At 28.5% G+C, this 14,663-nt stretch overlaps 1 pseudogene; it reads left to right on the top strand.

Annotated features, from left to right (window-relative positions):
- Window positions 1-14,663, top strand: part of LOC125842803 (uncharacterized) — a 79,196-nt pseudogene that overhangs the window by 25,932 nt on the left and 38,601 nt on the right.

Here is a 14,663-nt window from a genome sequence, read left to right on the forward strand (position 1 = left end):
TTGGTTTTGAAATGAAACTATTTTTTTCACCAAAAAAAAATCATACTTTAGATTAAATAAAAAAGAGAGATATTAATTAACTTAGAATCAAAATACATGTTTATTACAACAACACATATGTTTTTTCATAAAATTTATGAGTTCTATAATTCTAACCTAAAAATACTATTTTCTTTTTTAAATGTCGCTTTTTTGTGTGTCTAAGCTAACACCTTGTTTGGGTGGTTGTTACCCGATGTATTGTATTGTATTGTTAGTTTAAATACAATATTTGTTTTGATTGTTACTTAAATTCTATTGTATCGTATCGTATCGTTTAAATCCATCGTTAGGTAACGACGAAAAGATCCATTTTGTGTAACTACCGATTTGGTGTGATCGCATCGTTACCTTAATATTTTGTTCTCATTTTGTCTCTATTTATTATTTAATAATTATATTTCATCTTTTACCCTACATTTTCATAATAGTTCTACCCCTTACCCTGCTTTTCTAGTAGGTTTATCATTCAAATTATGGATGTGTGATATTATGTAACGATAGAGAACGATACATTTTATTCAAATATTGCATCCATTAAAACAATTTATAAAGTACGAAAAAATACAACACAATACAATATAATATGAACATTATGAAACAATACGTAACAACCATCCAAACAAAGTGTAAGAGTGGCAGGTGCACGTGGAACAACCTGATTTGATTCTGGCCCTACTTGGATCCTGATTGTCCTGATCCTGAGGTTTAGGTGGAATAGGGGGCTGAGTGGGCAGTGAGATACAAAATAGATTGAAATTAATGGATTGTTCTGATCCGGTTGACATGATCAGCCAACCGATATTGTATGTATAAATTTGCATGCATTCTATTATACTTATTTTAAAGCCAAGTCTCTCTCTTAATTAATACTAGTATTTATTTTTTCAGTAATATTAATGGAGTATATAACTTCATCTTCTATGGCGTTCAGTGTAGAATTATTGGAGTTACAAGAAGAAAAAATGTTAAAACTTATAATACATAAATTTATTGAGTAACCAAAACTTAATGAGTTGAAAGAAGAGCTAAAAAAACATGAAACACTTCATGAAAGTGAGGAGACAAGGCCGGAGCTTGAGAAAGAAAGAGAAATGAAGTTCAAAGTGATTGAAACAGGGAAAAGTAATGGTGAAAGGATAGAATGTTGTGATTGATTGAAGACCAAATAAGAGAAAACGAATAACTTTATTAGAGAATACTAGAGCTCGAAACAAAAAGAATTGCTCAAAATCAATCACTAAATTTGGAGATTAAGCTTTTGAAAGGTGTGATGGGTGAATATTATAACTAGTAGTATGACGTGAATTTCTTGTATCATGACATATCTTAAGGTTGTCTTTAAAGATTTTTGTTTATCCTCTTTTAAGCTTGTTTTTTATTTCATTGCAAGATTTTCTAATATTGTTTGAGATTGTATATGCATGTTTTTTCTTTATTTAAAAATTAATTAATATGTTTATTTAATTTAGTCATTGTTTTATAATGATGATATTCTATTAGTTATTCACCAAAATTTAGACTTGAGATAACAAGAAAAACATATTAATTAACTTAGAATCAAATACTCATTAATTAAAGCAGCATACACGTTTTTTTAATAAATTTTATGAGTGTTAAGATTCTAACCCAAATATACTATTTATTTTTCAAATTTCACATTTTTGGTGTCTAAGATAAGAGTGGCAAGTGAAACAGGACATTTCCGTCGGATTCGATTCTGGCCTAAGTCAGGTTCAGATTATCTTGATCCTAAGGTTTAGGTGGAATAGAGGGTTGAGTGGATAGTAAGATGTGGAATAGAACTGAATCTGTGGATTATTCCGATTCAGTTTACCTAATCAACACGCTAAAGTTAATTATTTTTTATTTAAAAAAAAAAACAAATTACAACTAGACGTATGGGGACTATTAACCAATAACGACTAGTGGGCATGCCCAATGGCTCTCTATGTTATAGTGTTAGATTTATTTATTTATTTGTTATTCAAGTAAAGTATGCGGTGTGTCTGTGTGTGTCTATATATATATATATATATATATTAGAGACCTAGGCTAGAATTCTTCCTCGACCAATATACTACAGGCTAATTTTGATTTCCTTTTTAATTTATTTTATGTTGAGTGATATGTTGTATGTATTAGTCTGCATACGTTCTCTTATACTTATATTTAAAGCTAAGTCTGTCTCTTAATCAACACATGTATTTATTTTTTCAATAATATTCATGAAGGACATAATTTTATCTTCTATGGCGGTTAATGAAGTGTTATTAGAGTTACAAGAAGAGAAAATGTTGAAACTTGAAATACATGATAACTTTATTGAGCAAAAAAAATTAATAAGTTGGAAGAAGAGCTAAGAAAGCGTGAAGAACTTCATAAAAGTGAGGAGACAAAGCTAGAGCTTGAGGGGAAAAAATGAATTAAAGAGAAATAAAGTTGAAAGTCATTATTGAAGCATGAAGGAGTAATAGTGACAAGTAAAAATTTGTGATGGATTGAAGATTAAAAGAGAAAAACAAGCAACTTCATAAAAGAATACTAGAGCTCGAAAAAAACTAGCTCAAAATCGATCAATAAATTTGGTGATTGAGCTTTTAAAAGGTTGAAAAAAAATAGCTCAAATTGAATTTTCTGTACCATGACCTATCTTAAGTTTATCTATAGAGATCTTTATTGTCCTCTTTAAACTTATTTTTTATTTCATTACAAGATTTTTTAATATCATCTGAGATTATGCATTTTCTTTATTTAAAAACAAATTAATATGTTTATTTAGTCGTTATTTTATAATGATGATATTCGATTAATATTTTGTTATTTACCAAAATATAAATTTCAGATTAAAAAAAAAAAGCATTAGTTAACTTAAAATCAAGATACACATAAATTACAACAACATACATATTTTTTCCATAAAATATAAATATTTAACTGAAACATGTTATAGTTTCTAAACTTCAAATATCTAAATGATATTTTTGGAGAAATTTAATTTACTCTACCGTAACAATATCTTGGACTTGTTTTAAATAAATAGACCATTTTACACCTTTTTTGTAGAGAAATTATCCTGTAGTTTACATAGAAGGAGCCGAACCAGTCTATATGTTCATTCCAAACCGCAATACACCCAATTTGGGTTAATATAAACCATAGTATCCTTTGAAAGACAAAGAGAGTAGTTGAAAGAGATAAAACGTTACAAATAGCCCCTTAACTATATGAGTAGGTCAAAAATGGCCCCTTAACTATACTTTTATTGGATTTAGTCTTTTAAGTATTCCAAAACATATCAGTTTTGGTCTCTTAACTATATACTTATCGGTTTTAGTCCTTTAAGTATTCAAAAACTTATCAACTTTGGTCCCCTAAGTATACACTTACCGATTTTAGTCCTTTAAGTATTCAAAAACTTATCAGGTTTGGTCTTTGCCCATTTTTGTTAATACAAATAGTTTAGGTTTATATTGAAGAATCTCTTCGTGAAATTAAATCTTTAATCTATTTTGTAAGTTGTTATCTCTGTCTTCACTACTTTTTCTTCAAATTACTCCTATGGAAAGAACAATAACCTCAACGATTCAAAATAAAATTAACGAGGAAAGAAGAAATAAATACTAATTTTATTCAATGGATAATAAAATGAAGCATATAATTATTGCTACTGACTTGAATAACTGTGGTCCCTTCTTTGACGGTTAACAACTTATAATCAGTGTGATTTTTTTTAATTTTATTTTTGATATAAAAGAAAATTAAGAGATTTGATCGTAAAAGTAAAAGTAGCGGGAGAGAGAAACAACTGAAAAAATGGCCAAAAGATTTAATTCCTCGAGACATGAATTCAATTAATTTAAATCTATGTTATTTGTATAAAAATGGGCAGAAATCAAACATGATACGTTTTTAAATACTTAAAGGACTAAAAATGATAAATGTATAGATAAGGAATTAAAACCGATAAATGTATAGTTAAGAGACCAAATCTGATAAGTTTATGAAGAGTTGAAGGACTAAAATCAACAAAAGAATAGTTAAGTGATCATTTTAGACCTACTCCTATAATTAAGGGACTATTTATGTCATTTTCTCGGTTGAAATATGACGCAAAAAGAAAATCTTTTCAAAGGCTAACATAAGAAGAAATGAATTCCGAGTCGACAAGTAAAAGCCTCTCAACAGCGTCTATGGGGAGTAACAACTAATTTCGTTTATGGGGAAGAGTGTTGTGAAACCATGAAAGAACACAAAGCAGATTGGGTGAGTGTTTGTGTCAATGTGATTTGTGGAATCACTATCTGTCATTGCCACACAGAAGCAACCTTACACTAAATTAAAATAATTCTTTATAAATAGATGTGTTTTGTCAGATCATCTATTGCACCATCCTTTAATGTGTCTGACTAATTGACCTCATAAAGGACAATCGATGTTCAGAGTTCGGGGTTCACTGGTCATTTTTAGTTTTAGTAATAGTCTACTTACAATTTATATGATAAGCTAATGTGCCAAAGTGTTTTACGTGATTCCACAAGTATCAGTATTTGATATTCCCTCCGTCCCATTTTATGTGGTAATATTTCCTTTTTGGTCAGTCCCAAAAAAAATGTCACATTTTCATATATGGCAAATATTTAAACATACAATTCTTCTTTTACCCTTATTGATCCCACTTAATTTTAAAAATAATACTCCTATTTTTTTTTATAAAAGGTCATCAATAATTAATTGAACCTGCAATTTCTCTTTCCTATAAAAACAATGTTGCAGCTTTTTGTTGTATATGACTAGAATACAATTCTTTACTCCATTTGTTTTCCTAAGCATTTTGTACTCTTTCTAATTTGTATAATTTTTTTTTGTCCACAGTTATTCTTCGTTCTTTCTAATGTTTCACCAAGAAAAAAAGATTTGCATTTTTACATTACATTGCTTTCTTTTTTTTTTTTCACTAAAATTTTGGGGCTTTCACTTAGTAAGGTAATGATTTTAATGAAAAGTATTCTATCATGAATTTGATGATTATCTTAAATTACAATCTATTTAAGGAAAATCAAAAACTTCAAATTCAAACTAGATAGTGAACAATTCAATAATAATCGTTTCATAACATTGCTCTCAACTTACAATTTTAATTCAATATCAATGAAATTTATTTTTAAGATTAAATTAGCAATAAGGCACCCAAAAAAATGGTGACAATGCTACAAATAATTCATGCTACTTTGGATCCATCGTAGTTTTTGTTATACTTTCATAACTAATAGCCATAAGTACAAAAATTACATATGGTCACCATGATTGTAAACAATAGTAATGCTCCTAATACTGACAAAATATCATTTCAACTTTCACATATTAAAGGAGTACAAAAATAACATGGTGATCACCTTGGATGTACACAATCCTAGTACTTTCTCTACTTATAAAACATCATTTCAGTTTTCATTTGTTAAAATTTTCTATGTTCCTGCAAAATTAGCAAAAGTGCATTTCAAAAAAGAAAATTTTGCCATACTAGTAATCCCTCTCATTGTTGAAGTAGAGTTGAAACATGATTGACAATACCAATATCACAACAAAGTTGAAGTGGAAGATTGTCTTCTCTTTCTAATCTGTTTTTGTTCAAATGAGGCACTTTGTAGTTGTTGCCTCCATTATCTTTCATCACCTCAATCATACAAGATTGTAAAGTAAGAAATACATGATTGAGTTGTTCAACCTTCATTTCATCAAAAGATCTTTCCACCGCTTCCACTAATTCATCAACATTTGAAGGAGCCTTTTGATATTGAAGAGATTGGATTGCTCTAAAAATATCCAAGGTCCAACACATTTAAATCAGGGTTGTTAGGTGGTTGAAAACATAGTCTAATGTCGAATCCATCTTTTTGGGCAGCTTCAACAAATTTCAAATCATTGACACCAATATGTGGTCTTGCATTATCTTGTTGTATAAAGATAGGAATGTTTGAATCCGAAGCTGACCATTTTGATCTAATGGCAGGAAGAACTTTCTCAATCAAACAAGCCCTAGTGATATCTTTAGTTACTGATAGAATGGGTTTTTTTTTAGAGTTCCTGATGTTCGATTTTTGCTATTCCGCTTAGCTGGTTCCTTAACTACAAATGGAAAAATACCTATTTTTCCAGAAAATAGCTCAATTCTATTTTCATGAAATCGAGGACGAGCAACAACAGCCATAAACATAACTTTTGGAATAAAATTTTTACTTTTGCAAGAGCGATATGGATCAGGCTCATGTTCTTCAGGAAGTAGGTAGTACCTTTCACTCTTTTTAGATTAAAAAAAAATCATTTCTCGTCAATGTGAACATAATTAAACATATTCACAAATTTCGAATTTGTCTAAATTGTACTCTGATCAAGCATTGAAAAGCAAAATTCAAGTCGTACCTTCTTATTTTGTTCGGTTAGTTGAGGCTTAATGGAATTGGTATGTGTCCGAATAGTGCCATCTTTTATCCGCCGAAAGACAGTTGATTTTGCCATGTTCATCGCAAAAGCTAGAGATCGAATATTTGTTCGACGACAAAGTGGAGTTTCTTTAACTTGATTAATGTCAACTTCCACCCGTTTTCTTTCAACTCTGCCTACAAGTTTCGAAGACACATCCAACGGTGTACGATTATCAACAGATGATTTACATTGCTTCCAAATGCGTAAAATAGTTCTTCTTGATTTGTTGAACAAAATACCAGCTTGTTTTAAAGATCCATATTTGAGTTTTCCTTCCTTGCTTTCTTTCAAAAGCCAATCTGCAATGGCTTGACGTTCTTCAAATTTTAATCGCTTGTGTTTTAGTGGTTGGATCTTCCGAAAATACAACTATACTCATTTCTGGAGTATAAGCAAGAAACGAAAAAAAAGGAGATGAAAGAAAACAATACAATAGTCCTGCAAGAGAAATTATTCAAAGGTAACAGAGGGAAAAAATGACATGAAAATATAAAAAACATCTCTCTTAATAGCACTTGCTGAAAAAATTCAAACAAAATTATGATTTCGCACCATAAATTTAATGTGATTTTGGCACCACAAATCTAAAAATAATTGGAATCAAGAAGAGGATTTTTTTTCAAAGAAAAAACATGGTTTGCAGAGATGGGACGATCTTTTTCATAAGAGAAAGAGAGAGTGGTTTCTAAACTACTTAGAAAGAGAAAAGAGAAAATGAGTAATTTTGGGAACATAAATCTGAAAAGTCACTGTGCTTTCATCTTTTTTGACTTTATCCTTCACCAATATATAGGAGAGAGAAAATGAGTGTACTTTTAAAAAAAAATTGGAATGCATATATTTTGTTTTTAAATTTTAATATTATTATTTTTTGAAGGGCAATTTGGTAAACATTCAAAGTCTTCATCAATTTCTTAAACTTCGTGCCGGATCAAATGTTGCCACATAAAATGGGATGGAGGGAGTATAACATTTCTCTTAAGTTAAGACTCTCGTGAACATATTTCCTTGAACAATCATGTGATGTTTCCTCCTCAACTCTTATTCGTCATGTTCTTATTGATTAGTTTTTTCCTTTGCTAACTAATAAGGCATACAAGTAAAACTTTAAAAATTCGATGCACATACAAACGTCAAATATATTAGTATACAAGGTATACTAAGTTCTTTTGTTGCATTTTCGGAATTTTTTGCAATGTCAAATATGAAAATGATGTAGGTCAAACCCTTTGTCTCATTATTCTGCATTGTTCTTTTGTGTGGCCAAGAATTGACAAAGTTTATTAATCGATGCAACGAAACAAAAGCAACCACTTTTTGCTACTAAGGATGGTGATCAATTGTGTATACTTTTAGAAAAATTATGCGAGCTGGCAAACATTGCTAGGTTATTAGTCAATGAGGGTATAGTTTAATTTATTTACTGCCGTTAAATATAATTTTAGTTTTTTTAGCATTAAAAATGGAACCCATCATCACTTTGTATACCGAACCAACAAAGTCTTCATTGGCCTTTGTATATGATTTAATACAAAATCAAATTTATCTCTCCTCTCCCCATTCCCTATTTTCTCCTAAAATCACCCTTCCACTTCCAATTTGTAATTCGAATTTCACTTTCTTCCTCCAATCATGTTTTTACTTTTTGCAGATAACCGCCTAAATTGTGGGTGAACTCTTTTTTTTTCGTTTTTTCAATTGTATATGTATTATGCTTGTTAGTTTTTGGATAGTTTTTTTTCAAAATTCCCTCATTACTTGACAAATTATCAGTTTTTCAGAAAACAACATGGATGATTCGACTCCATATAAGAGGATTACGAGAGGTACGCCATTGTATGCCAAAGTTATTAATAATTGACCTTCATTTCACTTGATTTAACTCAAATTTTTGGAGTCAATGCAGGATCTATGGCAAATCTAAACAAATTCTAAAGGAAAAATCTATTGAAGAATTGAGATCCACAAAAAAAGACCCAATTGCACTCCAGGAAGTCATTAACAATGCCAAGGCAAGCGACATTAAAATTGTTGAAGGAGGAAGTAAGAGGAAAGTTAAAGACAATGATTCTGAGGAGGTTGTGTCTGCTTCATTAGATCAGGACAAATACGAAGAACATCAGGTATTTGCTTAAATCACAATCGTATGTAGATATTTGTATATTTTGTTAGTTATATACAAAATTGCATGAAGTATATGTATATTTTCTGCTTAAAGCACAATTGTATATAGATATTTGTATTTTTTTTAGTTATATACAAACTTGCTTGAAGTATATGTATATTTTCTGCTTAAATCACAGTTGTATATAGATATTTGTATATTTTGTTAGTTATATACAATAGTATGAATTAAACAATATATAAACCTTACATTATATACAATTGACATAGTAATTTTATACAATTACTTACACATATACATAGTATAAGAATTTTATACAGTTACTTACATTACACATATACATAGTATAAAAATTTTATACGGTAAAATTACAAAAAGAAAATAATCAAATTAAAGCACACCCCTGTTGTTGAATCATATACACTTCATATATATAAATCGTGTCATTTAATTTTTCGAACAAAAAATTAGAATAGAATTATTTATATACAATTTCTCTAATCTTGTGTAAAAAATAATTATTGTGAACCATTAGAATGAAAAAAACAAAAATAATTCATTTTTCAAAATTTCAATTATATACTATACTAATCAATTGTATACTCTCTTGACATTCAAAACATGAAGTTTCTTTTAAAGAAACGACTAACCTGACGTTAAATATACAAGAATATTGATTAATCGTATGCTTCAGTCAATTGAGAAAACCAGTTGTTATGTTATTTCTATCGCTATAGAACTTTTTTTAGAGAAATATTTGATTTTGGATGATTGGCATGAATCATGTGATTATGTAAATATTTTGTTTCAATATTTAGCACTCATGTATCCATTCATTAAAAAAATAAAATATTGTATGAATTATAAACAAAAATGTTATATACAAAATTAATGATTCATAGCAAACAAAACTATACCTATGAAATGTAATTATATAAACTATACCTATAGAGAGTTATTTCATCAAATCTGTTTGCCATATATGAAATTTTCTCTACTCAAAAAGCCCGAGTCCTCCAGTGCCGGTGCAAAGAAGTAGTGCCTTAGGAATAAATTGTATAAACAAAAAATTTTATGCTAGTATGTTTGCTACGCTATTGTTTTTCACTTTTTTAAGATCACGTTTTGAGTCCTCTCATTATTAATTTTTTAAAATGGATCGATCTAGTTTCATTGCTGGGCTTTAGTTTCTTCTCATAACTCTCTGATTAGCATGTTTATACCTTGTTTAAGTAGCTTCATATTTGACAAAACGTTATTTGCTTCAAGTTAGTTCAACTCGGTTCCATCTTATATAGAGAATCTAGTTAGTAAAAATTTTGATTTCACCATTCGATATAACCATAATAAGGCCATATCTACTACTAATATATTAAGTGTCAATAAACACATTCCTCATGGTCAACATGCTTGCCAATCATGAGGGCAATTATCGCCGTTCAGAAAAATTCATGCTTTTTAGTGTTGTACATCATGAAGGAAAACTATCGTTTGAATTGTCTATAAGCCCATGTGTGTTTCCATTATTGCAAATGTAACCACTACTTTAAGATTCATTTTGTCCTTCATTTTATTTTTTCCTCATCATCAGTATATGTACTTTTTAGTAAATATGTCCAACTTTGAGTGTGTTTTAAATATATGAAAAAGGGGCTTAATGGCACGTGGTCTAATTACATTACTGAATTTTTACTATTGTTTGACGTAAAATATTTAGTTGAAACATGTGAAAGCTTACTGTGGTACTCCTTCCGTCTACTTTTAATTGTTATATTGCGTTTTTCGAAAGTTAATTTAATTAATTTTCATAGTTACATTAGATTACTTTACATTAATTTGATATTTTAAATAAATAAGATATTCAACAATTATACGAAAAGTACAATAAATTGTAATTTTTTGCATATTAATATGATGAAAAAATATATCGTAAAATGTTAGTCAAAGTTTTTATAATTTGCTCTGTAAAAAGAAAATCATGACAATTAAAAATGGAAGGAAGGAGTATATTTTGTATTTTTTCAATACTCTTTCCTTGCTATTTAAACATTTCATCCCAAAACAAAGTATAAATAACAAAATAATTATTTTTCAAGTCTTTGAATATCAAAATATTTTTGCAAGGCCATAGATATTATTTGAAAAGTACGTTACAATTATTATATAAATAATTAACGAAAAACGATATAAAATTTTGTTAACTCTTCTATTTTTTTCCGTGTCACATAAATTAAATTAAATTAAATAAAATAATATATAGCCCAGGCTTTTGTATCTAGCAGCATGTATAAATTTCACATACTGAGAGACAAATAAGCCCAATTTTTCCGTTTAAGAAAAACATTGGTTAATTCCAAATATAGTCAGAAGTTTTAAACCATGATGATGTGATTATGCAAAATTAGTGAATCTCTTTTTTTTATTATTTAAACTTTTGGAAAATAATAAATATACAGAATGTGCGATAACATAAATGATTAATTTTATCCATTATTGACTTTGCACACGTCTTAAGAAACTACAAATAGAAGAGTAATTTTATTAGATTACTTTTTTAATATATATAATAAATATAATGTCTTGCAAAAATGTAACAAGAAAATAACTATAATTAATGATAAGGTTAATTAGAAACTGAGTATAAATTATCCATTGATTTTCTAAAGTGGACTAGTATTGTTGGACATCTCAAAATAGTATAGTGGAAAACTATTGTTGGACGAAGGGAGTAGGAAATAAGTTTTCATTGCATTAACAAGACAAAAACCCAAAATAAGCCTTAATTTCTGACTCTAAAAAAGAAGAAGCTTAAAGTTGTTTGTGTTTTTTAAAAGATGGGGCAGCACAAAATGATTGAAAATGTATGACTTTCAATAGCTTTCAATAATTTTATTAAATATTGAGGGGTTTTAAATAGCCAACATAAAAATATAATCTGCATAATTTGAAATTTAAAACAACCTAAAATATATCAACAATTCAAACAACCTAAACTAAAATTCAAATTTCAAATTTATCTTAAACTAATTAACTTATTTTGCTAAAAACTACTACAGTAACTAAAAGCAAACTTCAACACTCCTCCTTTGGTTTAGATACTGCAATTTAAAAAAGTTGCTCCTCCTCGATTTCTGCTTCTACAACTTGTGCTTGAAGATTGTTCTTCAGCTTGCATACTTTTATAACATGACCAGCTTGTTTGCAATTTCCACATATTGCATCAGGTCTCCACCAACAAATTTTTTCCAAGTGTGCTTTTCTTTTGCAGTATTTGCAAAGAGGGTCATTACTTTTTTTCTTTTTTTGTTTTGTGCATAAAATGCACCCTCAATAACATTATCTTGCCTGAAGGCTCTTCTCTGCTCTTGTGCTTGAAGAGAACTAATTAGTTTTTCAACAGAAATAGTAGAGAGATCTTTAGACTCTTACAGAGATGAAATTTTAGATTCGAATCTCTCTGGAATTGTCACAAGAATTTTTTCTACTATTCTGTCATCTTTGAAATCCTCGCCAAGCAACCTGATTTTATTAACAATAAAAGAAATCTTGTCAGAATACTTAACAATAGTTTCATCCTCTTGCATCCTAAGAGATTCAAAATTTCTTTTCAAATTCAAAATTTGCATTTGCCTGACTCGATCGCTTCCTTGATATTCTTTTTTTAATTTTTTTCAAGATTCTTTTGCCGTCTTACAAGAAATTATTTTAGAAAAAATCGAATCCACAACTGAATTTTGAATTACAATTTTGGCTTTGAATTTTTTGGTTTTTTCATCCGAATGAGATTTAATTTGAGCAAGAGTAGGATTTGCAGGGAGAGGTTGTAAGGGTATATCTTCCATTACAACTTCCCAGAGATCATAGGCTTCAAGATATGATTTCATTTTCAATGATCAAATCTGATAGTTTTCACAAGTGAAAATTTTTGGAGCATTCAAAGAGAGACTGTTGTTTGCCATTATTTTAGTTAAAAAATGATTTAGAAAAGCATGTGTGTTAAAAAAGGCACGGGTTGAAAAGGTAGTCTTGATGGGTTAAATTGGGTAGCCTTGATGGGTTAAAAAGTTGGCCCTTGTGGGTTAAAAATGTATGATAGTTTTTTAGAAGATTTCACAGATCCCTTAAGATCAATGAATCTCTTGATACCACTATTGGTGTTTTTTAAAAATGTCTCTCAATGGATTGAAATGACTTTCAATGATTTTATTAAGCATTGAGGAGCTTTAAATTGCATAATTTGAAATTTAAAACAACCTAAAATATCTTAACAATTCAAACAACCTAACTAAAATTCAAAATTCAAATTCATCTTAAACTAATTAACTTATTTTGCTAAAAATTACTGCAGTAACTAAAAGTAAACTTCAACAGAGTATAATGATAATTCAACTATAGACCTGGAAAGTTCCACTTTTAATATAATGATGATATATGATGATCATGAGCACCCAATGTATGCACAGGCAATATATTAAAAAATATTTATCATAATACATTGTGATTTTATTCATTGAAGTACATTAGATCATAGTAATTTAAAACAATTTGTCAATATATTTTTTTGTGTCATAACACAATAAGAGAAATATGCTTAAATATGTCATTGAATTATTAGAAATGACTTATCTATATCATCAATTAAAAGTGGAGCTCATATATGTCACTTCCTTTAAAATTTGCTTAATTGCGAATAATAATAAATTGTTACCGATAAGGGAGAAGAGAGGCAAGTGAGATATGGGAGAGAGAATGTGTATTTTTTCGCAAATTTTGGAGGAAAAAAAATATAAATACAAACTGATTTGTATCAAAATGAATACATATTAAGAGGAGAGAGGCGAGCGAGATCGAGAGAGGGAGGAGAGAGGATTGTATTTTGTATTTATTTTGCATTGTATACTGTATTTATTTTATATCAATTGTGTTCGAAATACTATGAATTGTAATTTATATTTATTTTACATTGTATTATTTATTTATTGTGTATCAATTGTATTCGAAATACAACGAATACACTGTATTCATCCTCTCTTTGTTGGATAAAAATACAAACTCTTTTTTTTTATAATACTTTTAGACTATAGCTATTTTCTATAAATAAGTTGCTATTTCGACTAGTTCAATAATTTTTCCACATATTTGAGCAACAATAAAAAGGTTCAAAAACAGTCCAATGTGATGCCATATATATTTGGACTTGTTTTTATATATAGTTGAAGGTAGGGGTGTACGTACATAGCCGGGTTGGTTCAAGTTTTTCAAATATCAAACCAAATTATTTGTGTCAGATTTTTAAATTTATAAACTTTCCAAACCAAATCAATAAAACTCGGATTTTTCAACCTCGGGTTTTTTCGGATTTTTTGGGTTTTTCGGGTTGTTTCGGGTTTTTCCGGTAAAGTATTCATACAAACATATAATTTACTTGTACTTCAAATATTTCTTTAGTCCTACCAAAATACAACTATCTAAGATGTTTCTTAAAGATATAACACAATATGATATGATTAATGACACTAAAATATCCAACAAAAATAATAATAATGAAATGACGTAAAACAAATATTGCAAATTAACAAGTCATAATGAAAATGATCATAATTTAAAAGTACTAAATCATGCTAAAATTAAGTTTAATAAATTAGTTACATGACTAAATATTAAAGGAAATTAAAATTAGATTATGTATTTTAATTGTCTAAACCAATGTAAAACTAAAGAACAAATATTCAATATTATTGTCATTCTTTGTGTTGAATTGATTTCCTTTTTGCATTAGTATTAATTTGATTTTGATTTAATCTTTATTATAATTACCAACATCTGTGGACTATAATCTTTATTGGTCCATTCATAATTCTAAGTTTCAAACTTGAAATAATATATTAAAAGATAAAAACTATGAAAAAGTATAAGAAATATTTAAAAATTATATCAAAGTAAATATTTTTATGTATAAAATAAAATTTTAAAATTATATATATAATGTCGGGTTGGTTTGGTCTCGGGTTGA

The sequence above is a fragment of the Solanum stenotomum genome, chromosome 10 (genome assembly GCF_019186545.1).
Source record: "Solanum stenotomum isolate F172 chromosome 10, ASM1918654v1, whole genome shotgun sequence".
In the NCBI taxonomy this organism is placed as follows: Eukaryota; Viridiplantae; Streptophyta; class Magnoliopsida; order Solanales; family Solanaceae; genus Solanum; species Solanum stenotomum.